At 40.8% G+C, this 24,506-nt stretch overlaps 1 protein-coding gene across 3 annotated transcripts in view; it reads right to left on the bottom strand.

The window, feature by feature from the left end:
- Positions 1-24,017, bottom strand: part of FOXP2 (forkhead box P2) — a 422,240-nt gene extending 398,223 nt beyond the window's left edge. For 2 of the 3 annotated variants that reach the window (XM_051621617.1, XM_051621633.1), the window contains exon 1: positions 23,885-24,016. The gene's annotated coding sequence lies outside the window, so the exon portion shown is untranslated. Of the gene's footprint in view, positions 1-23,884 lie in introns of all 3 variants that reach the window. The other variant, XM_051621652.1, reaches the window with a different exon arrangement.
- Positions 24,018-24,506: the final 489 nt, after the last annotated feature.

Below are 24,506 nucleotides of genomic sequence, written 5' to 3'. Positions count from 1 at the left end.
ACAGCCACAAAAGTTATCATAAATGAAATTGTTCATGCTGAATTTTAAAGACCATCATTTGGTTTAGAATGAGTACCTAAGAAAGGATTAATAAATAAAATGGAATAAGGATAGAGTTATTTTTTCAGGTTAACAACAAATTCAAGAAACTAACACAGTAACAAGTTTACATTCTCAAGATTACAATTATTAGCACAGCACTAATACATCCATTTGAAATGAAAGCCTAGATCTTGAGCAATCTGAAAAATACCACAAACATTTTGTCAAGTAGGCTCATATCCACCATGCAGAGAATAATTTCTTTCATACTACTTTTGCTAGCTAGCTATACTTCAGCTCCTACTACATAATTAAGCTTCTAAGATGCTACTTCCTGTTAATTAATAGTGTGCTTCTGATCTATACAAAAATGATTTCTGTGAAATTACATGAAGACAGTGGTTTTCTTTAACCCTGATGAGCTATTCTGCAGTATTACCATGGTCATTACTGCAGAATCTGAACGTATCCAGTTCTGTTATTGTCATGTATTTGTCGTCTAGTACTCTTCCCATGAGGGAGAAATATGCAGATGAGTGTCCTGTTTTCTTAAAGCCCTTTTCACTTCTACTTCTGTGAGTTATTTTGTCCTAGGGGCTACTGGAAAGTTGGTCTGTTCAGAGAATACACATACAAATAAACTCCCATGTGCTCCTATTAAAGAAAAAAATACCAATTTAAAAAGACTTTGGATTTGAAGTGAAGTATTATTAAAATCATTATGGTCTTTAGCTCTTTTATCTCCAAGACTTGGACATCCCCCTGAGCAAGGTTTCTACTCTGCACAGAGCCTTTCAATCACAGGGAGCTCCCTTTACCTGGAGAAGCCCAGTAACCCAGCACAGGCTCTAATCCACAGGGAACTATGCCAAGAACTCTGAAAATGTATTCTTTGGAGACTTTGCATGTCAAAAGATGGGCAACAAAGCTGATGAAGGGTATAGGGGACAAATCCAGCAAGGAGTATCAATTGCCGCAAGTTGTGCTATGGAAGGTCTAGATTGGATATCACGAAAATTTCTGTACTTGAAAGGGTTGTCAGGCACTGGAACAGGCTGTCCAGGGAAGCAGTTGGGTCCTCATCCCTGCAAATATTTAAAATATGTAGATGTGATGCTTAGGGACATGGCTTAGTGGTGGACTTGGCAGTGCTATGTTAGTAGTTGGACTTGATGGTCTTAAAGGTCTTTTCCAAACAAAATTATTCTATGATAAATCTATGATACAATAAATACCAAGACACCGAACATATTCCAAAGTCCTGCGAGGAAATGAGAGAGAAAGCAGAAGATAGACGTATTTAACTAAAGATAGCGTGTACTGCCTATTTCAACATTTTCAACTGCTACATCTTCCCATCCAGTCGTGCCACACCAGTGGTACTGAACGGAGAGTTCCCAAAATGCATCAATACTGAAAATTACATCACCACCTGACAAGATGGTGAAGCATCCTAATTTACAGAAAGTCTTAAATCCAGCTAATTCCCCATCAAAAGACACATTTTGGAGCTTTTATACATCCATTGTACAGGTGTGTCACAATTGTTCAAAATACTTCACAATGAGACTTACAAGATTGTATCATTATTCCAAGTAATCACAGAATCACAGAATGGTTTGGGCTGGAAAGGACCGTAAAGATTACCTACTTCCAAACCCCCTACTCTCTGAACAAGGTTCTAAAATCTATGATCACTTTAACCCCAGCTTCAGCAGAAGACCATTCAGAAAAGATTAAACAAATAAAACATGCTTTTAGCTCCATCTGAACCTGGGAAGAACTTCCCTCAGGAATACATGCTGGGAAATGGGTAAATGGCTCATAGCCCTAGCCAACATCAGGGCAAAGCTAGGACAGTGGACGAGCCATAAGAGAGCCAAAATCATCCTTTATTACTAAAGCCAGTGTGGGAAACAGTTCTTCTTCTTCCCCACCTAAGTTCAGAAGCACCGAATGAAATGGTTATATGTGATAAATGTGGGCGTGGTGATGGTGCTATTCGAATCTCCGCTCTAAAACACGGCCCCACAGCGGCCGTTCCTCTGCGAGAGGCAGCGCCACGCGTGACCCTCGAGCTCATTCACAAAGCCCTCCACGCTGGGGGGGACGTCACGGAAGCACCGTGACTGCCGGTAGCCCCTGGGGCTTCGGCTCGTGACAGCCAGGCAAGCTGAACCAGCAGCGTAAGAGTGCAATATTTCAGTGCTGACAAAAACTGCCAAACAAACACATGCAATAAAAAAATGAAAACCGGAGAAAAGAAGACTCATTGCAGGCTTTGGTAGCTTGTCTACTAAAAATTAGCTGTCCAAGAGGCCACATTGCCCTAGTCGTCATTCTCTGTTTTGGCTGAAGAAGGCAAGGACGGTGAAAAGGAGGCAGACATGACTGAACACTAAGCAGCGAGCTAAACCCGCAGTTTAACTTCCCAATTAAGAGGCCGTGCAAGTCAGGAAGAGCAGAGCTGCAAGTCCAGGGCTCTGTGTGAGAGGACACAGTTCCCTGACAGCTTTATTCTTGGTGGCCCCTGTGCAAAAGGTGAAGAAGCTATTGGGGAAACCCCACCTCCCTTTCAATCTTTGCTGCATTCTCATCCGTTTCCAGTTCCTCAACAACAAAATATGACCCTAGGCACACCCAAACCACATCTTTTCTAGACAAACAGTCACTTCAAGCCAATCCTCTTGGCAAGGAAGGAGGGGACAGAAGAGAGAACAAATCCTCTTACTGAGTACCAAGATCCCTGATTATTTCCTTGCTCGAGAATAAAAAGCAAAATGAGATACAGTGAAGATGGAAGTGAAATTATCAGACACACTTCAGTATTTTAAGTCTTAAATACAGTACAAATAAGAAAGAAAAAAAGCCAACTACACTAACAGGATCTAAAGCCTCTGTATCACTGCTTCCAAGTGATTCAAATCCTTTAAATTTTAGGCATTTTTTCTCCCAAGAGTTTAAACATTTAAGGCACAAAAGCTGTTAAGGTTATGACTGTTTACCTCACTGGTGGCGGCATATTCACAGGTGAGCAACAAGAAGGTCATTTTCACTTTCACTCACATTCACTCTCTCTCAGTGGAATGGCATCACAAAGAGAGAGGGTGGTATCTTTGTTTTAAAAGATCTTTGTTTTATTTGTCCTATTAATTAAAAGTCAATTTATTTTAAGTTTTCTTTGTAGCACAATGGCAGTCTGTTAGAGGCAGTCCAGAAACAAAAACAGAAGTGAAAAGAAATAAACCTCTCAGAAAAATAACTGATAAACTTTAAAAGAAAAAAAAAAACAACCACCAAATTGCAATGCTGTTAATGCTGTGGCTGGCAAACATACACTAGCAAGTTTATAGCTGATGTGTTCCAGGCTGCACCAAAATTATGCATGTGCAAAATATTCATAATGGAGTATAAAAAGTATAAAATTTATTAAGGTTTCATACTGATCCTCCAGTCTGGCAAATGTTTGTAAAAAGAAAAAAAACAACCCCACAGTGTTAAGTAAACATTTCAGACCTCAACCTTCTTTATATGCCTTTGAACCTTTGCTTTCATGTGCAATACCTGACAGCCCACTGAGAATAAATGCTGAAAGCCCCAAAGATGGGTAAAACAGAATTTCTGACTCAGGAAATAAAGATCAGCTGAATATGATTCCCATATGGCAAACCAGATCAATGGAAAGCAAGACCAAAATTTACAATATCTATACTGTGCAGTACAACATGGAGGTTGTCTTTTATTGCTGGTAGCAAAACTCCCAGTGGCCAAGAATAAAAGCAGACACAAAGATTATACATCCAGTAATGGTGAACTGTATAAATGCACATTGATAGATTTCACAGTACAAAAAAAGAGAAAATTTTGAGCCTTTATTTAGTGTTACTGAATACCAATCAGCAATTAGAGCAATCAACTTTCAGCACAAATCCAGGATTATTAATATAAAGGCATGTTTTCAAAGCCAAGAGGGGGAAAAAAATACCAGCAGATCGGATTACCTGATATGAAAAGAAACACTCTTTGCTGTAAAACTAAAACAGCTTCAAGGCTACTTCTGTGATAGCATGTGTGGCTGAATATGAGAGAATGTATAACAACATTATTACTTTTATTTCAAGATTTCCTGTAAAACCTCAGGTCATGCTCATGAAGACTTTCGTTAAAAACAATGATAAATCCTATTAACAATTTTTAGAAGTTGAAAGGACAATGGGCAGGGGAAAGGTAATCAAGCAGTCCTCAGCAACTGAACCAGCACAGCAACACTCTGACTTGGGTTAGCAGTAACTCTCTGTCAGGAATCCTGAAGCAATGTGCCTAGCTAGCTCTGGTGGGGTCTCAGAGGGCACAAGTAGTAAGAAGTCTGCAAGTAAAGGAAAAAAGCACAACTTTTCAGATTCTTCTAACACAGCTCAGCTGGAAACAATGCAGGAAATTCTTAGGGGAAAAAAACAAAAACAAACCCAAAAACCTTCTACTGACTTTTTTTTTGTAAATTTACAACAGAACAAATCAAAAAGACACAAAATCACTTTCAAATTTCAGTAAAATACTTCCTCTGTTCTATCAGTAAAGTCTCAACAAAATAAAATGAACCCTCACAGCGTCTCAGACCTACCTCACATTACACTACCATTTTGCATTTAAGAAAAAAGATGGCCACAGCAACACGAAAGCCCTGTGGTCCCCAAGACACCAGAACTGGCCAATCCATAACATCCACAGAGAGATGAGGGTGGAGGTCAAAACTAGGAACCTCAAAGAAATGTGTTCTCAATCCCACTACAAATAGGCTAACTAGATACCTTGATGTTATATAGGGACAGAGATAATTTTCCTAAGCATTTCCAAAACAGTTTTCTTCCAGTGGGTGGAAATACACTCTATGTATGTAAAATACATGGTGTACATGAAAGAGATTCTACTGGAATCCAACCTGGATGGTCTTCATAACTCATGGTTTCACCACTGGTCAGCAATGCAGTCAAGTCAATTCTTGCTCTGAAAAACTAAATATTTAGGTATTTTACTATGTGTATTTTTCATGGTATTTCACCAACAACAGTGTGGAGGTAACCTTAGGCTGCAAATGCTGCCACAAAAGAGCAATACAGAAATAGTAAAGAAGAGTAATATTCAAAGAGCTTTATGAAAGATTCTATACCACTAGAGAACTGAGAAAAGAGGACCTCATGAGAATTCAGGATCCCACCAGCTCACCACTCACCTGAAGCAGGTTATTTTCCGCCTGTCACTAACATAACACCACTGCTGTGAGCTGCACCACAACTGTGTATAGTTAGAAGATACAGAGTGTATAGCCTCCTCTACAGGACTAATAAGCTCTCCTCTTGTTTCCTTTCTTGGGCATCATTACTATTGATTTAGGGCAATAACTGGGGCACCATCTTTGACTTACACATCTCTCTCAGTCTTCAGACACAAGCATCTAGGACTATAGATTCACATATTTACAAAAGATTTACATGTAAATAGAATCATAGAATCATAGGGGTTGGAAGGGACCTCGAAAGATCATCTAGTCCAACCCCCAAAATACTGTAGGATCTTTACAAATATTATCTTTAAAATCTCTCCTCTCAAACTGTACAGCTATTATACTCCCGTCCCTCTTATTTCAGATCTTGTTCCTATCATTTGTTCTAATCTTGACAAATGCAATCTCATTCCAATGACATAAATCCAGCATCCCATTATATATTAATCACTTATCTTCCATGTCAAAGCCTACCTATCATCTCTCATTCTATATCAAGAGGTAAACTCCCTTCTCCTTTAGGTCCACACTACCAGCTTTCCTCATCTATGTGTAATTTTTTCAATTAAGTGTCTTCAGGTTTATTTTATCCAGGCTGACACCTCACACATCTGTGAACCTCCACAAGACTAACTGATTAACTTCCTTTAAACTGTTTTGGCAGAAGACCTATCAAAAATTTTAAAACAGATTATTTGCTGAAACACTATGAAAACTCCTTGTTTTCCTGGCTTCCTTGCCTGTTTCTACATGTTGCCTTTAACTACCTATTTAAAAGGTCCTACTTCTGCATTAGGACTCACAGAGATTCTGTGTCAGCATGGCACCTTGGGGTGGCCTTCCACACCATGTCCAATGCTCTAAGCCACTCTCAAAGGACAGACATGGAATGAATGAATACTGGTATGTCAACAAGCACATTAAGCACTCTCCTGCTTCTTTCAAAAGCAAAAGCAGCGGTTAAACCAACATTGATACATTTCCTGGTTGTAATGTACTGCTGGTGTAATTCCCTCACCAAATTTGAGTGTGCTAGAAAAGCCCTGAAAACATCATCAAAAGTTTCCCAGTGAAATCTACTGTGAAGTCCTTAATAATGTCTTCCTGTGAGTAACTATGCTCAGTGTTAAAAATGGACTTTGTTATGCCCTCATAAGTTTGACTGACAACCTTCTATTATCAAGTTTCTCCTCTCCATAGTCTCTCTTCCACATATTTTTTAAACAAACTATCAAAAAACAATGTTGACACCAAAAAAAGAAAGGAAGGAATTTAAGCAAAAACAACTAGCCTTGTTATTTCTATTTAAGATATCTCTTCATACACCTAAGGGTATACAGTCCTAGTTTAAATAAAAAATTTCCATATTAATTGGCCAGCACAAACACACACATATTTTTCAGAGTCCCAGCTTTCTACTATGGATACAGACATCAACACTGAAAGCAAACGCAGCAATAATGTTTCTAGATGTCTGCCCTTGTATTTGCTTATACTTAAATTGTTTATTTCATCAAGGCTCATATATTATTCCAGTATCATTTCTTGTCTTCTTAATTATGTACTTGTTTTGCACTTTATCAACTGACACATTTCCGCTTTTTAAAATTTTTGATCAGCTTCATATTTTACTAGCACATAACTAGCAAGATACAAACACTCATGACACCTCCAAGTCAAAAAAAAAGTATATAAATCCTAAAAAAAATATCAAACTGTCCACTTCACTTCTTATTATTCCATATTATATTCTTAGAATTAAAAAAAAAATAATTCCTAAAATCAAATTTGTTGGAGAAAATTAAGCAGTACCCTCAACAAAAGCAACAGCCAAACCAAGAAAGCTGTTATCATGTAACACTCAATTATGAGAAAAGAGTTTCAACTCTCACTTATGAATCAGATTTTCAAAGATTTTCAGTATCTAAAAATACAGCATCTCCTTTGCTTTATCCCTGTGATATAAAAAATCAAAAAAGCAAATTAGACACACACCTCCAAACTGTAAACTGACTTTATTCTCCATCCTTCCTACTCTTTTACAAGTAGAATGGTGTTCCCTCCAAGCCAGCTTCCCACACAGCATGCAAGATCAACAGTCGCCACTTCTGTGACGAGCCCCTGCTGCAGAGAATAGAAATCTTACACACTGCAGAACATATAGGGTACTAAGTTTTAATAGCCTGATTCTCTAACACTGGGTTCAGGAAGTTTTTTTACATATCCTATTAATTACAATAATATCAGTGAGGCTTACCCAGCAAACAAGCCAAAGCAGCTGAGCTCTGCAAGAAGTTTTTCAAAGGTATAATGGAGTTAACCAAAGGGCATTAGTAAGTACTGAAGGAAGAGGGGGAGATAATAAAAACAGGCAATCAGCTACAAAACATGAGATGAGACTTGAAGGCTACTATTCCCTCTTTCAAGAATAAGATTGATTTTCTAGTGCATCCCTAAGCAAATTACTTGAATCTTTAGCCTTACAGAAATCAGGTTCCACTTTAACTTTTTCCTGATGCATCTGACATTTCAGCTGACACCAAGCACTTTCCATTGTACATTATTTCAGTAAAAATGTGATGGTTTCTTGTACTACCACTGTGTTTCATACAGCTTTGCGGCATATCTATAGTTAGGTAGAAGTTTTAGGACCCTCCTTCTATGATGACGTGCTCCTTTTCCAGAATCAACCCCTTCACTGTTGGGATCCACTTAAAATAAGCATGAGAGGAAAGAAAACCAAAAATGTACAAGCAAGCAAAAGCAAACAGAAAAAATTCAGCTATGCTCCTCAGATTTAGCAAAGCTCTTGAAAAAAATTCCAGAAGCAAAGATTAGAAAGGATTATGGCAGAGGAGGTTTTTTTTGACCCATATTCTGGCCTCCAGATGCAGGTAGCTCACAGCACAGTTTCAGGGGCATGCTTGCTTAGCACTTCAGCCCTGACAAGCCCCAGCCACTGTGCAGGACATTCATTCCATGCCCTGCCACAGCTCTCATCCAAAGCTCTGTCCCGGCTATCCAGGAGGGCTACAGCTCTAATGCTCTGAAATGAGTTAAAGCAGTTCAGAGAGCTAGAAGCAAGTTAAGCTGCCTGCATAGACATAACCTTTGTATTTTCTGACAGTTCTACAGCAAAGAAAATACATCATAATCCCAGAATTTCAAAAACTCTAACTGCTGTCTTTTAAAAAATGGAGAAGAATGGAAGTTCCCATCTCCTCTTTACTCTTTCATTATCAGCAGAATTCTGTTTCTTCCTGGGTTTTTTGTTTTGTTTTGTTTTTTAATTTGAAAGTACTTTCAATCCAGCCTGTCCTAAGATTTCAGAACTCTCCTGTCTGGCCATTATGTCTGTATCCTGCCAACTCCCAGAGGTAGTGTATGTTTTCCTTTACATAGACAAACCCATTGTAATGACAACACAGCTTTTTTGTCAACTACACAACTGTTTGTGACACAGCAGAGCAATGCAAGGCACCAGGATTCCCAGTTCCTACTTCTAAGAGTATCACATAATCAAACACTTCCAAAGATGAACAGTGACGGCATCTTTTTTTGCAGCATCAGCAATGACTGGGTTCCACCCTGTACATGGAAACCATGGGCTCCCACTTGGGCCAAGTTAACCAAGTCAATACCATTAAGAGGCTAATCCTTTGTAGTGAGGGTCACACTGAGTAATGTGATTTATCCAAGCATTCAGTGTGTTTTCTGAAAGGAAACATGGTAAAGGAGATGGGCCACAGGTCTCCTAGACTACATATCTGAATCATATTTTACATTTTGTATGAAGTTACTTTAATGCCAACATTCATCCATCCGATTTACAGGTAAGATAACAGAGAATTATCTCCTTTAAAGAAAAAGTACTGAGTCTTAATGAATAGTAATTACCAGGGAAGGTATATGCATTTTAACACTATTCAATGTAAGAGATAGGCCTATTATTCTTGTTTCTATTAAATCTGCCTTAAATAAAAAGATAATTGAATGAAAACAGGATCATCTTTTTCTCTTTCTAAATAAATAAAATCTGATAAAAGGAAAAGCTTCCACAATGGTGTCTACAACAGGTGCAGTGATCATGCTTCATGAAATAAATCTGCACTCCTTAGTATTTGTTTCAGTTTGCAGTCTTTTGTTATTGTTTTGAATCTTATTTGTTTATTTAAATACTTAGGCTATTAGTGGTCAAATTTAACATCCCATACACACACTGAACCATTGACAAAAGCTTAAATAAAAAAATAAACCTACAATAGCCTGCATGAGATTATACTGAACTGCAAACAAAAGTGGCAAAAGCAATTAATCAACCTTAAACGAGTAAAAGCTCTAGATCAACAACAGGGCTTCAAACAAATTAAAACTTTGCAAATGGACACAGAAATGGCTATTGTAATTTCAAGTATACTGAATTTTAAGAGACTTCAAACTGGTAAAATTGCAACCCAAACACAGAAACACTTGTTATGTAGTTACTCCCTACATATAGATTCATATTGCAACACTTTTTTTAACTTCTTTCCACCAACAACAAAAACGCAAGCCTTAAATTACCTTTACAGTTGCTGAAGAAGCAATGCCTTTGATATTATATTGCAATAATCAAACTGGTCAAGTCAAAAGTACATTCTACACATGGATTTGCAGTACAGCTAACAGCTGGCTTTTGTTCAGGCTTGTTTTGGGATTTTTTTATTTCTGTGAACTTTATTGAAATTGTATTTGCTATAAGTGCTTCAGATTTGCCAAGTGGACATCAAAAACCATAATTTTCATTTATGCAAAGAATGTTTTGTGGCAAACGGATGGTACAGCTGAAAACAGTCTGCATACAGTTACTAACTGGTTTTAAGTGGGTCTTTATTACAAGACACACATATTGAAGTAAATTTGACTTAAAGAATTTATTTTACAGCATTAGAATATTTCAGAATTAATTACTGACACTTACATACCAGGCAATTCACTTTCTCTCAAATCTTCTGACAAACGTAACAATACACACACCTTTCGCTGTACCAAAATGCACAGGTTTTGCAACAATGAAATCTAGTTGATGCACGCCAGCAAAAATAGGATTTATTCTTCCAAATATCAAATCCACATTTAGCCTGGAGTTACACCTTAGGAAATACCAAAAAGACAGGTGTCTTACAGCAGTTTTTCAAGGAAACCATTCCCATTCTTTCTATAATTAAAGCAAACAGATTATTTGGGTGGTGCTTAGGGACATGGTTTATTGGTGGACCTGGCTCATGTGCAGAAAAGCTCCGAGCAACTGCCCCACCCTGTTGGCTTCACGTCCCTTCAGCTCATCAGAGGATTTAAAAATCTGTATCAAACATGCTGGTCAAAAGAAACACTGAGGTTTGCCATCATTGATATTATTCTTTTCACCTGCCTTTTCCACTCACACTCCATATTTCCCAATAATCTTACTGAATTGGGCTGTCCTGGTTGAGATGAAGAAATGTGTGGTAAATGCTGTTGCAATGGAGGCACCAGCAATCACGGTCTTATGTGCAGGCACAGAAGTCTTCATCCCAGCTTTGTGGTCTGCAGGCACCTGCAGTCCTGTACTTTTGGCTGCTTCTCTGGTGAGGCTGGACCATGGCTAGAAAAGCGCGTGAAACCTCTGTCAGGAGGCCAAGTATGGAGCTCATCAGTAATATGCATCAGCACAGCAGAAAAGGAGAAGCTCTGTTCCTTCCTCAGATTTCTGGCACAGCACATTCAAGTCCCCAAATAATGTGTATGAAACAGCACCAGGGAGAGAGAGAGACTGAATCCAGCAACTCTGCCTGTTCCAACTGTGCTACTCTATTTCTTGTCCACCTCCAGCATGACTCAAATCCATCTTAGAGCTCAAAGGATTACACTGCAGTTGTACCTTGGTACAGTATAAAGCAAATTAACAGAAAATGGAGCATTAGATGAGGAATACTCTGCATGAAGAAACAGCCTACCAAGACAAAGCAATGGCATGCTCCTGAAGACTGTATTTTCCCATGCATTTCTATTAAGAGCTCAGGTTAAACATGTAAAGTGAACATTTGCCTCATGCTGTAAAACTATCCTTTGTGTGAAAGGCTAATTTCAGAGTTACGTAAATTCTCTCAGAAATAATTTCTGCACACATTTAAATAATTCACAAGGAAAATGCAGCATCTACTGAGAGGATGATAACATTTGTTTAGACCAACCAAAAAGCCATATGTGAGCAATACTACACCACCACCAAAAGAAATGGCTTTAGCTGATTTCTCTCGTTTAGACAGTATCTCTTTCATCAGGTCATTAGCCTCTTAATTTTTCTTCTGTGTCAGGGCTATCAGAAACCAGTGCAAAATCCAGGCAGTTAGTGAGAAACACAGTACTCTCTGAACATGACAGAAAATACAACATTCTGTTTCTGCTCTCCTTTGTCCATACAGTCTTAACTTATCTTAAGGAAACATTTCCAACCCTCATCCAAGGATTTCCCTTTAGAGAATCCAACTTAGTTCTCTCAGCTACTGTGCCTGCAGTAGGGATACTTTCTCAGTCTCCAAAGCCTTTCAGCAAGTGAATGGGAAGTGGTAGACAGATTAAATTAGAAGATCAGAGTTTACAGTCATTGAGTGTCAGAAAGCAATTTACTGGCATTCTCTATTTAATTATATCAACACCTCATAACCATTAATGAATTTATCTTTACTGCACAGAGATTAAGCAACTCTATCATAAAGTTCCATGAGAGGTCTACATCTGAGCCAAGAACTATACTTATAAATTTTAGGATGGCACTTTGTCTGCATGATCATCATTCTTCAATGTTAAAACAGCTGATTTTATCCTCATGATCCATGACTGCTGCCCCCTTCCCCACCTACTTAAGATAAAAAAATGTTTCCTTCTCATAAGGCTGTTCTGGCCCACTACATCCCTATTGCTATGTTCACCCAACAACAGTTTACTGAACATAAAAAAGCAAGTATTTTGTAGTTACAGGAGAGAGCCTGACATGTGCAAAATCTGCAACCCTCTTCAGTCCACAATGCCCCCTTGAGGCAAAAGGAAAGGGAAATGTAAAAGTGGAAAAAATAGAAAAGAAGGTAAGAAAAAGAAAGGCTACACAGTGGGAAAAGAGGCCTCTAAACTAACTGGGGAAAGAAAATACAAATCCAAAAAGAGCCAGTCCACAACTATGACATTCATCTTCCTCTGCTTAAGCACTCTGTTCTTTATTTTTTTTCCTGACCCCCTTTCAGGTATGCAACTTCATTACCTTCACCACTGTTTACATCAATTCCCAAAGGGGTGCAGGGAGATAAGTTCTGAAATCCCTTCCATGTACACCAAATTCTAAACATACACTTAGGTATCTGGTAAAAAAAAGTAGGAAAAACACTCAATTTTAACTTACAACCCTAAACAAGCACCCATTTCTATAAAGCAGACAAAGGCCTACAAACTAATATCCACAGATATGAGCAAAAGTGCCACCACTTGTTATTCATAAAAACTAATCTTTAAATCTATTATAATATTGTGATCTCTAGTGACCTCAAGCAGACATGGGCCATGCCCATTAAAGAGATAAACAGCAAAGTAAAGACTTCTGGGAGGCTTTCAATCTTGTGCCTAAAATCTAAGGTTTAGTTTTGGTTGCTTTACTTGAAAAGCAGAAAAAGAAAGAATTGTGATTTCTCTGTCGTATCCTATATGCTTTTTTGAATTTTTGTACAGAAGTACAAAAACTTTCTGGAGACAGTAATTTGCACTATGTTAATAATTATCAGTAAGAAAGATACTGGAGAACAAAACATTTTTTCTCAATATACTATACCACCTTCCGCTAGCAGGCACGTACAAAATACAATGAGAACAAATTACATTCAGAAGGTACTAATGTTCAGGATTTTAATATCGCTCTCCTTACGACAACCATATAAAACTCTCTGTATAAAGGTTACCTCTAACACATCTTCCAACTCTTAAACACATTAAAAAACACCCTTAATACATTGTACGTTTAGCCACAACACAAGAAAAGGTTAGCTCCCAATAATAACCTTATAAAGAAAGTACAGTATCAGTTAAATGGATTTTAAGTAAGGGTCCAAGATCATATTAGGCAGCAATTATAAGCTACAAATTGTATTTCATATCTTCAGCAAGAGTTAGCACAAGTCTTGCTGACTCAAATCTCTGCTATAAAACCCCCTGCCATCCTTTAAATGCTGCAAGCAGCTGCTCCCCGAGGGGTTAAAGGTAATGCTAAAGGTAAAGGCTTGAAAAGTTGACCAGATACCTCATGATCATAGATCTTAAGTGTGTCAGTCAAAGGCAAATATACCATACTGTGTTCCCAGCGAAGGCCAGGAGTAATAGATCAAGTTCATCAGCTGTTGCAGAGCCTACCAGGGCAGCAGCAAAGCAAAACATTATTTTCACTGTGCATACAGCGATCTGAGCAGTAAAGGTGACACTGGATGGTGACTAACTATTTCCATTCAACAAAGGAAACATCGCAAGCATTTGTTCCAAACAACGCCTCCTGACGAAGAGACCCCTTAAGTGTCAGGAGCAAAAAGAAACAAAAAAGAGCCCATCCCAACCAGAAGGCCTCAAGAAGCAATCTCTTACCACAGGCCCGCAACTTAGCAAAGCAGCCATTCTTGCAGCCTGACCCAGAGTCACCTACACATGCCACAAGCCACCGCTCTCTGCAGCCAGAGTCTGAGCACTCCAGAATGGAGTGGTCCAGAATGGTCCCCCCAGCCCGTGGCAAAGCAGGGGGCCCAGGGGGTCTCCCCACTGGAGGAAGTCCCCAGGAGGAGCAGCTTGCTCACTCGTCGGCACGCAGCGCGAGACTCGGGTCTGTGTCTTGTTTTGCTACCGAAGCATTCCAGGCAGTGTCAGTTTGGATTGCAACATAAATATTGTGCAACTGCAGACTCCTTAGTTCCAATTATGGTAATATTGCAGGTGACAACGAGAAAGACAGTTTTAATAGTCTGTGGTCACATCCTGCTCCCATTTATCTGTGACTCAGATGAAGAGAAATTCAGCTAAAGGAAATTTTGTTGATAACTGAATCTGGAGCAAATTCACATGCCTAACAGTGACTTGAAAAAATACTGTATTCCTGTTCTCCTAGTAATTCAGTGATAACAACAAAGACTCAAATGGCAGGCACTTGGAACAGAAGAGTAATTAAAAAACTATTTGCAAATGATACAGTAATATAATTAGAGGTTTTGATATAAGCGCTATTGATTCACAAAATGTAGAGATGCCTATGTATAATAAGGCTAACTGTTTAAGTTTAAAATTCAATTCCAGTTACTGAAGATATGTACTGCAACAGAGGTTAAACTAGCACTCTAGTGAAGTCCAGGATAGTAGGTTCCATTTTTACACAGAACTGAGTAATATGTATGTATTCTTCTATTGAATCACACAAAGATTTAAAGTACACGTGCCCAGCCTGCAACTCAGGAGGACCAGTCAAGTTATCATTTAGTTTTTCCATCCACCACTTTTCTCAGACTTGACAATCATTCACCCCTCATGCAATAACCAAATACTAAGGGAGAGGAAGAGTCTCAAGAAATGAGAGCAAGGTCCAACCTGTGGCCACATCCTTTTTTAGAGGAATATGTAGCAAATAAACAGTATTCATCCACTATGTTGCAAGCCCAAAGTTCCTGGGAAGTGCCAGACTCGCTGCACATGCACAGTAGTACTGATTATGCAGCACGCAACAGCCAACAGTCATACCTGGCTTATTGGGCTGGACACAACTGATTAAAAACAAGTATGCATGTTAATCTTCTATGCACTAGCTTCCTCATAAAACACCAGTGATGTACCTGACTGCTGTACTCTTTAAGATTAATTTACTGACTAAATTGAACTCTTTAAAAGTATTTAAATACTTACTTTGAATACGGGTTTTTCATCTTAGTGCTTGCTCAGAGGCTATTAACAGGTAGTGTAAGAATCTGTATTGAACAAAAACTGAAAACACTTGAATTTGGCTTAAATACAGACAAGCACTCAATGACCAGCCCCAGTTTAGTTGGCTTTGAAAAGCAGCTAAGTAACTTCTCAACCTCAGAAACTGGTTTTGCACATGAACATATAAACACATTCAAAACATCAACAAACCTCTGTGCCTAAGCCTAAAGAAGGAGTCTTCATATCAACTTCAGAAAATTCGGGAACAGGGCTAAAGGCCTTGGGAGAAAATTTTCAACCCAAGTATGTGGACATCCTTTCAAATGCATCATCTCCTGAAGCACGAGACAGGTCAAGCTGCAAGAAGGGCACCTGTGTGTCACCAGAGTTCAGTCTGAGCCAGGAGTCCTACTGGGCAGCAGGTTGTCACCAGCAGATCGAGCTGCTCCATCACACACCAGTCCAGACCCCACTGCCAGTCCAAGCACTGCCCGGACCCCATAACCACTTCAGCTGCTGCGTAAGGGCAAGACACCAATGCCACAACCCATGCTCAGTCTGGAAAGGAACTCAAACCTTGTCTAGGAGCACCCTCCCCTCATTTTTTCAGGGGCAGATTTTCCAACCAACAACCTTTAAAATACATTCTGTACTTTGACAAAGCCACCCTCCAGCATTGTCAGTTCCTTCCAAGGAGAATCCCTCCGGCAGTTTTAGCAACCTCCTGGCTTCTTTGTGACTTGAAAGCATGACCTGGCTTCCAGATACAAAGCCAAAAAACCCAACAAGAAAACCCTCAACTAACATTTTGAAAAGGTTGCCATGTCACAGTTCACAAGATACAAATTTCTGGTTACTCAGGTATACTTCGCGCTCCTTCCTGGTCAATAAAAACCAGAAGCCCAGGAATACTGGTCAACCCATCCAATGCTAAACATGCCTTTAACTCTTTTACGAGAAGTCCATCGCTTAACATAGAATTAAATACCAAATATGTCAGCTTCCATCACAATACACTTAATTCCTTTTCTTAAGCAAAAGAATGTGCAAGGATTTATGACACTGTGAAACTTCTTCTGTATATTCAATACAGTTATCTGTTGAATCAGTGACCATATGCATTCTTCAATGTACGCTGACACTTATTGTGCACCGAGAACAATTTACAGGCATCATCACAACATTAAAAGTAATTTAAATGCATTCAAGACTGGTAACAAATGAGTCTGAATGAATTTCTGCGTGAAGGCATTTCATGATCTTCAGCAAAGTACCATCCTAATATTTTTACAGTTTTAGCACCCATATATTCCACTGATTGATTTTCAGCCAGGAATGATTTTTACTACTTATCAAGGAGTCCTCAGCACCCTTCCTCTTACGTTCACCATAATAATTTATTCCTTATTGAATTAAATATGTCCTTCTAAAAAGATGAAAACATGTTGACACAAGTGAAAAACATAACAGTTCACCAGCTAGGCATCTCTCTGCAGTCTATGCACACCTGACTACATTAGGTTTTTTTGTTTTCATTTTTAGGTCATGAAAATACTGTAAGTACTGTAATGAAACCACAATCCTGTCTGTATTCTCTCACAGAGAAGTGCACTGAATCATAAATATTTCAATTACTCTAAAAGATACTAGCCTCTGTTTTCTACACACTTTTCTTCCCCTTTATCTTCAAAGAGCTCTGTCTGTCCTCTGCTACACTGAGAAAGTAATACTTTGATTTGCAGTAATTAAAAATCAATTTTCAATGCAACAACTAATAAGTAAGTTTCCACAGACACACACTAGAATTAATAAAATCTAGTATTTTAAAAATAGCTTACACCGCTCAACAGCCTCAATCAACTGTGGCCAGTGCAAACTGCCATAACCCCTGTGCCTGCCAGGACTGTGCCTGACTGCATACGCAATGCCAGCATGCAAAAAGTTAATTATTTATTCCCCTAAATCAAGTGAAAAATCTATTTCCCATATCAAGCACCAAATACAAATCACACCACTATTGCTCCTGTGACCCTGAGCCCCCATTCTCTGAGCAGCTGCCCACCTCCCGGCAGTGCCGCTCGCACCTTCCCTGCCTCCTGCTCCACCATGGGCTGCCTCTGGCCTCTTTCCACAGCACTCGCCAACTCTCCATTGTTTGTGTCCTGTCCCACACCTTTCCACATCCCTTCATGGCTTCCCACCATTCACCCTTAAAATTTCCTCCACCTTATTAGCACATGGAAAAACGTCCCAGTTTCTGATCTAATTTCCAAGCAGTTAAATGTCAGCTACAGGTTTATCACACAGGTATTGCTCACCAGTTCTTTTACTAGATGGGTTACAATTCTAGGAGAACAATGTGCCTCCTTAACACTAATAATGAGAGCTGCTAAAAGAGAAATCAACAACATAAAATGAGAGTAACTTTTCCACATAAAGGCTTAGCACTGACCAAATAGCAAAGTTTAAATGGTGTTCATTGATGTTCACCTCTTTTTAAATTTTTTCACCATTCCTTGGCAAATTCCAAATCAACATCTGATAGATCCTTAGCATAGTATTATGCCTGAAATAACTTGGCAACTCAGAGTATTTGTCTGTGCAAGTTCTTTACTTTACAGACTGAATTATCCTATTTGGCCCTGTTAGAGAAGCAACGTAACACATGACACTTTTACAGCCATTCTCCTTCCTTCCGTCAAAGGACAGATCACCAAAATCACAATGGTATATCCACCAAGATCTTACTGTTTTAACACATACATGTGTCAAAAACGTAATTTGTCAAACAATGTCAAATACATACATTCCAATTACACCAATACATAATTAATCTTTTTAAAATATGTATCATGTTGGTTTAAGTTGAAACAAAGAAGATGGAAATTTAGTAACTCAGTATTTAAGTTTACTTAAGAGAGAAATTCTGACCAAAGTTGCAAAATATACAGTGCATTATGAGAGAAAAATTAAATTATTCCAATAGGATCATGTATCTTCTTTCAACAAAACACCAGTCTTAAAAGGTATAGGTAATTCTTCATTAAAACGTAAATATTTAGCCAAAGAAATACTATGCTTAGAAAAACCCAGCAACTTTCTACTTATCAATAATGATACACCACCTAGCCTCAAAATGCCACTCTTCAAAAGAATTTCCAATTTTGGACCCAATAGCAAAGAGTATCTCCCACAGGGACAAGGTTGGCACAGGCTCGCTGGAATCTCAGTCATCCTCACAACATCCTGGAGGCAAACCAGCTGAAACAGGACTGAGATCAGCAATTTATAGAAATACTTAATTGGATGCAATTTGCAGCCGTGGTCTGATGCACAGCAGAGATGCATCAGACCAGCTCACTGAGCAAAGGATCTGCAGTGTCTCTGTGGACCCTGCAACCACCAATGGGCTGGTGCCTTTTCCAAACAGAGACACCCCACCACCCACCTTCAGTACCTGCTGCCCATAGGAAGGAGCAAGATCAAAGTCTCTTGCTAAACAAGTAAGTTCCACAGGTATGTCAAAGCCAGCCTGTGAACCTCAAAGAGGGCTCAGGTTTTACGATGGAGATCTGTAATCACTTCTTCCACCCCAGAAGGGCTATCACACGGCAGCGGGGAGGCAGGCAGGGGAGGACAGGGCAGAAAATGTCCCCTCTCCATGCTGACTGAAGGTGCTGCCAGTCCCTTAAACCTGTTGTTCCCTAATCAATCACAGCCAGATCAATTCAAAAGTCATCTGCGTTACCTCCAGCCACAGAGAAGCCCTCTGCCACGGAGCAGAAGAGACACCCACACTTGGGGCACGTCGAGCGTGCAGCTCCCGGTATCCAAGGGAATCGGCTCTACCCTCAGCAGCCAGCCTGACATGCATATTTAAGTAAGAAACAAACTGCAGCGAAACCCTTTCCAGCTACAGACGTGTGATCGCTATTTGCAGGAAGAAGCAATAACTAACTAAAAGGATGAAAAGTTAAGCCTACAGTGTTCTTCATCCTCCTGCTCAACAACTTCTACAATTTACTAAAAAGACTTAAGATAGTTAATAGTATAATGCGATGTGCTTAATGTTTTAATTTCCATTTCCTTAGAACAGCAAGTGAAATCATGATATTAAACACAATCCCACACATAACTCACTCTTCAGAGTTCAAACTTTACTTTCTAACACCATCCCAAACTACACTTTGGTGAATCAATAATCATCGTAGCAACTGTTCATTAAAAAGATTATTTTCAGCTACTTCAGTGATGACAGCACAGGCAAGCTACTGCTGGCACTTTGAAATCCAGCTTTCTGACAGAAAACACAGTCTTGCCCTTAAAACACAAACACAGCAGGGGAAAAAAAAACAAAAAAGCAGAAAACCAAAACAGATGCAAATCTTGCACCAAATGATAGACGCCACCTCTAGTTTGCAGTAAACATTTTGGAAGATATTACAAAGTAGCAAGTATGATGAAAATACTGAGAGCATCAGAAAGGAGGAAGAAAAAAGATCAGTGTTAAATTATGCTTGTGGGGCTGCTCCTTGCTTTTATGCAAATCTAGAAGTTTTGAAATTTAAAACTACCCTTGGAAATCATTACAATAAGGTAAGTATGATCAGTCTGTGAAGGACCATATGTGGAAGAAAACCTCCAAACAACTAACAATTACATATATAATTGGAATTTTAAGATTTATTTATAGAGGTTAGTTTATTACAGCTAATCTTTCCTATAATTTAATCTTTTTAATTCAGTTTTTCTGGTGCCACTAATTTACACATAGAATCAAGAAAGATCTCTAGTCAAAACAGGACAGGGAATGGGAATCTAAATGACAAGTATTTCTTCTAATAAGGATTAGTTGAGCGGTATGCTGCAGTGGCTGTGAAAAAGAAAACAGATAATTTGTGTTACTTCTAGACCCATTAACTGTCACAAAATTTTAAAAGAGTAATCAGTTTGAGTGTACTAAAAATATTATTTTGCAACAAAATTGATAACATTTTTCAGTTTGATTGTGATTTGCAATTTTCTCTAGTTGAAATAATTCCATTGGTACTTCTCAGTGGCCTATGTCCTAAATCATTTTCAAATACAACAAGCAAGTGACCTCTTCATGATCTGACTCACAAAGAAAAAACATGATGACTCCCATGAACGATTCTTTTTCAACCACTATCAGAATTTAATTTCTCAAAAATAAACCTGATAAAAATAGAAATGGAACAAAAGAGTACTCGGTGTTCAAGAAACATTAATTAATCACCCTACCAGAAAGATAGATTAATACCAGCTCTCATATGTTGATGATGAAAAATAAAGAGGTTAAGTGACATTTTCAATGGCACTTAGCAAAACACTGCCACAACACAGATCACATCTCAGAAGTTTTCTATTGTTTTCAGCCCACTAGCCTTGAATAAATCCTGTGCATGCAATGCTGAATCAGGTATATTCCTCAAAATATAAAAAGCTTATTCTAGCTCATGTAAATCAGTCCAGAGGAAAAAAAGAAAAAAAAAAAAAAAAAAAAAAAGCTTATACTACAGCAATTTTTAAAATACATTCAAGTCCGACAAAACTTCGCTAAAAATATACTGGAGTCTGAATGACATGTTTCTAAGCAAATACAACGTTAATCTTAAAATGTTCATTTTGATGCATTCTATTACAGAAGGCATTTAAAAAATGTATATGCAACAGATGATTACCAGAAAAAAATCAGTCACTTCAAAACCCTATGAAACTCAACACCTGGCTATTGTACAAACCCTAGAGCATCTTTAACATAGTAAAATGTATTCACTAATTAAAATATCCTGAACTTTATATACATATTTACCTCTTTTACTCACACTCGAAAAAACTCTTCAGTAATTTTCCACAAATCTACACTGAAGAGAAAGCTAAAAAACATTTAGGCTTTTTTGCTCTCTCAAACCTTATAAACACTTCACTGTAGCAAAGATCTTGTGACAGAAGGTAACAGTCACCGAGATTAAACTAAAAACAAAGGAATACCCAAACATTTATACAATTGATTCTGGGTAAGCTTCCTAGTAAGGTCACTGTTACATCTTAAAGCCTACACCAACAAGGCCTCAGTGAAGCTGTGTATTAAAGGTGCTGTATGTTAACAAAATAAAATAGAATGTCTAATTACATATCTTTTATGTGTCACTGAATGACCTATCAATTGGTATTAAAGTTACTGTATGTTTTCAAAATGCTGTATTTGAAACATTCTTTCCTCTCCCTCAACCATTTAGTAATCTACTATTTTGAGTAGTTAAATGAATTATTTATGTATACAAAAATGCTACAGAACACTACCATTTTGTAAAAACTACATTAAAATAGCAAATTACTACAAAACAGGGATCTTTTCAATATCTATATTTAATAAAATTATTATAGTCAGGAAAACCTTAAATTAAAAATAAATACTAATTTGAACACTAAAATCTGTATCTCAACTCAAAAGGGTTTAGTATAGCATTAGAGAAACTGATTTAATAATTTATCATACTTTCTTTAGAGTAATACTACTAGCAGCAATGTTTTTCCTTAATAGTTTTAAATTACCTAGCACAGGAAAAAAAAATCAACCTGACAAAATCTCTTAAACTTTTGTCTCTGACTCCTTTTTTCCCCCCACAAATTACTGTGTGTATACAGACACATAGCGCAACTTCTAGTCCCACGTTTGTAACTAAATTTCCAAGGGCCTGATCCAAGCCCATTGAGTCAACGGAGAGATTCCTACTCATGTCAATGGAAAGATTCCCACTGACTTGCATGAGTTCTGGATAGGGGCTTCCATGAAGGGAAAAAAAAGACCAGGGGAAATCCTCTTTGAAGGGCAACTTCTATGTTTCTGTCTGTAAAAAGGGTACATACACAAACACGGCTTCTTTAAAAATAGAAGTGATTCCCCGGTAGGGATCACTGCATGTTCTTCCATCTGTAGCTCTGCGCTATCTACGTACAGATGATGCTAAATTTCGGGTGGTTGCTTTTTAATTTATTTTTCCCCTGAGAATACACCAGCAGTCTGCTTTCTGTCGGGAATATTCTCTTAAGTTTCAAATTACTGTTTCCCTGCCTGCACTGACTGCCTGCCCGTAGCCCAGGCTCTGCCCGGCCGCCAGAAACCCCATCCTGGGACCTCAGCAGAGCACGGCCAGGGGCTGTGCCGGGAAACCGGCCCGCAACCTCCTCAACATCACACCAGCCCAACTGCGGGAAAGAGAGTAGAAACGTCTCACGCACTGTCTTTACCTTGGCCAGGCAAACTCAAGACGGATGGCAAACGGCTTCCCAGTAGGTTAAGGCATGCCGAGATCTATGCAGCCTGCGCATCCCGCGCCTGGCGCGCTGCGGGTGCGCGGCAGAGAGCGGAGCGAGCAGACACCGCGCTCGCCCTGCCCTCCTCCCTCTGCCCCGGCGCTCCCGACTGCAGAAGCAAAGCCCAGCACGCCTCACAGCCACGGGCTGGCTGCCTCTCCTCTCTCCTCAAGATTAAACTTTCAAAACTTTCCAGGTCTCTCAGTCCTCTTGAATTTCAAGAGAAAGCCCCCACGCACCAGCCACGGAGGCAGCCTCCGGAACTCCGCAGCTCTAACAGCATTATTTATTAATCCTTGGGTTTAGGCTTCTTTTTGTCTGTTTTTGGGGGGAGGGGGGTGCAAGCGAAAGATGGAGAGGGTGGGCGACATGCTGTTCCCCGCGCAGGGCAGAGTGCCGGGAGGCAGCGGCTCTCCGCGGCGCGGCCCTGCGCTTCCCCGCCCGGGCCAGCGGGGGCGCCCCGGGGCCCGGCGGCGCGGGGCGCCCGGAGGAGGCGGCCGGGAGGAGAGGCGGGGGCTGGGGGGCTGCGCCTCTCCCTCCGGCAGGCAGGCAGAGAGCACACAAAGGAGAAACGTGACACGTTTCTTCACCCGAGCTGTCTGCTGGGGAGGTTTCGGGAAGGGATGAAATTAAAAAGAACAAAATTTTTAAAAAGGAGAAAAAAAACCCCAAAACTTCACAGGGGGAGGCGAGCCACAGGCGGCCGAGCCTCTTGGGCACACGCTCCCTTTAGAAACCCAGCCCCGAGCCCTCCCCGCCTCGCACTTCTCGTACGCCGAGACTACAGGTTGTTTGCTTTAATTACGCAGGGGGGAGGCGGGGGGCGCGGACACCGCGGCCCTGCGCGGCGGGAGGGTGGCCCTGCCGACCCGGTCCTGCGCTCCCAGCCGCGGCCGCCCCGGGAGATTTGGGGGCGGCTGCTGCCCCTCTCCCGCCGCCGGTCCACTCTGCCGGGTTAGTCAGGCACAGCCCAAACTTCGGCCGCAGTACAAACAGCCTTCTGCCACCGAGCCCCCCCCGCCACAACCCCCCGCCGCGGTGCATTTTTTGGGAGCGGTGCCCCCGAGTGCCGGGAGACCTGACACATGTCACTCCAGCGGCCGCGCCGGTCGCGGCCAAACTTTCCCGCGGCGGCGGCAAGTCAGTGAGCGGCGGCGGCGGGAGGCGGGGGGGGGGGGCGTTAGCGCGGGTGGAAGCAGCAAAGTCACACCGAGGAGCGGGGGGAGGAGAGGACGGGTGGGGGGGGGGGCGGACGGGGGTAGCACTTACCGGGAGGAGACACTGCGCGGGGCGTCCCGGCGAGGGGACACCGAGAGAAAGGGCGAGAGGAGCCGCGCGCCTCTGCGCGCACATGCAAAGTCTCTGCGGGCGGAGCCGCCGCCGGGACGCGCGGGCCGGGGGCGGTGCGGGGCCCTTCCGCGGGCGCGGAGCGGCGGCGCTACCTCACGCCCTCCCGCCGGCTGGCGCTGCCTGGCGCTGGCGGTGCCGCGCTCCCTCCCCCGGCGTGGGGGTCCACCCGTGTGCGGAGTGTGCCGCCTCTGTGTATGTGTTTGGTTGGGAATGCAAAAAAAAAAAAAAAAAAAAAAAAAGGAAAAAAAAAAAAGGAAAAAACCGCCGCTGCACACACCGACTCCTTTGGAGAAAGGGGAGTGAAGAGGAAGCCCTCACATGATCGCGGAGTGGCCTGCACAGAAGTGCTAATAATGCGGGGGGGGAGCAGCGGAGGGGGGATGGCAACAACAAAAAAAAACACAAGTGCGGCTGGACGCGCTGGGCCGTGCCCCGATCCGGGCCGTGCCCCGCTCCGGGCCGCGCCTCCCCCGGCCGGTCCCCGCCAGAGCGGCCCGCGGCGGGCGGCAGGTCCACCTGCTATGTAAACAAACCGTCGGGG

The sequence above is a fragment of the Apus apus genome, chromosome 1, assembly GCF_020740795.1.
Source record: "Apus apus isolate bApuApu2 chromosome 1, bApuApu2.pri.cur, whole genome shotgun sequence".
NCBI lineage: Eukaryota > Metazoa > Chordata > Aves > Apodiformes > Apodidae > Apus > Apus apus.
The sequence above is the reverse complement of the archived record's forward strand: the minus strand, read 5'-3'. Positions and strand labels throughout refer to the sequence as shown.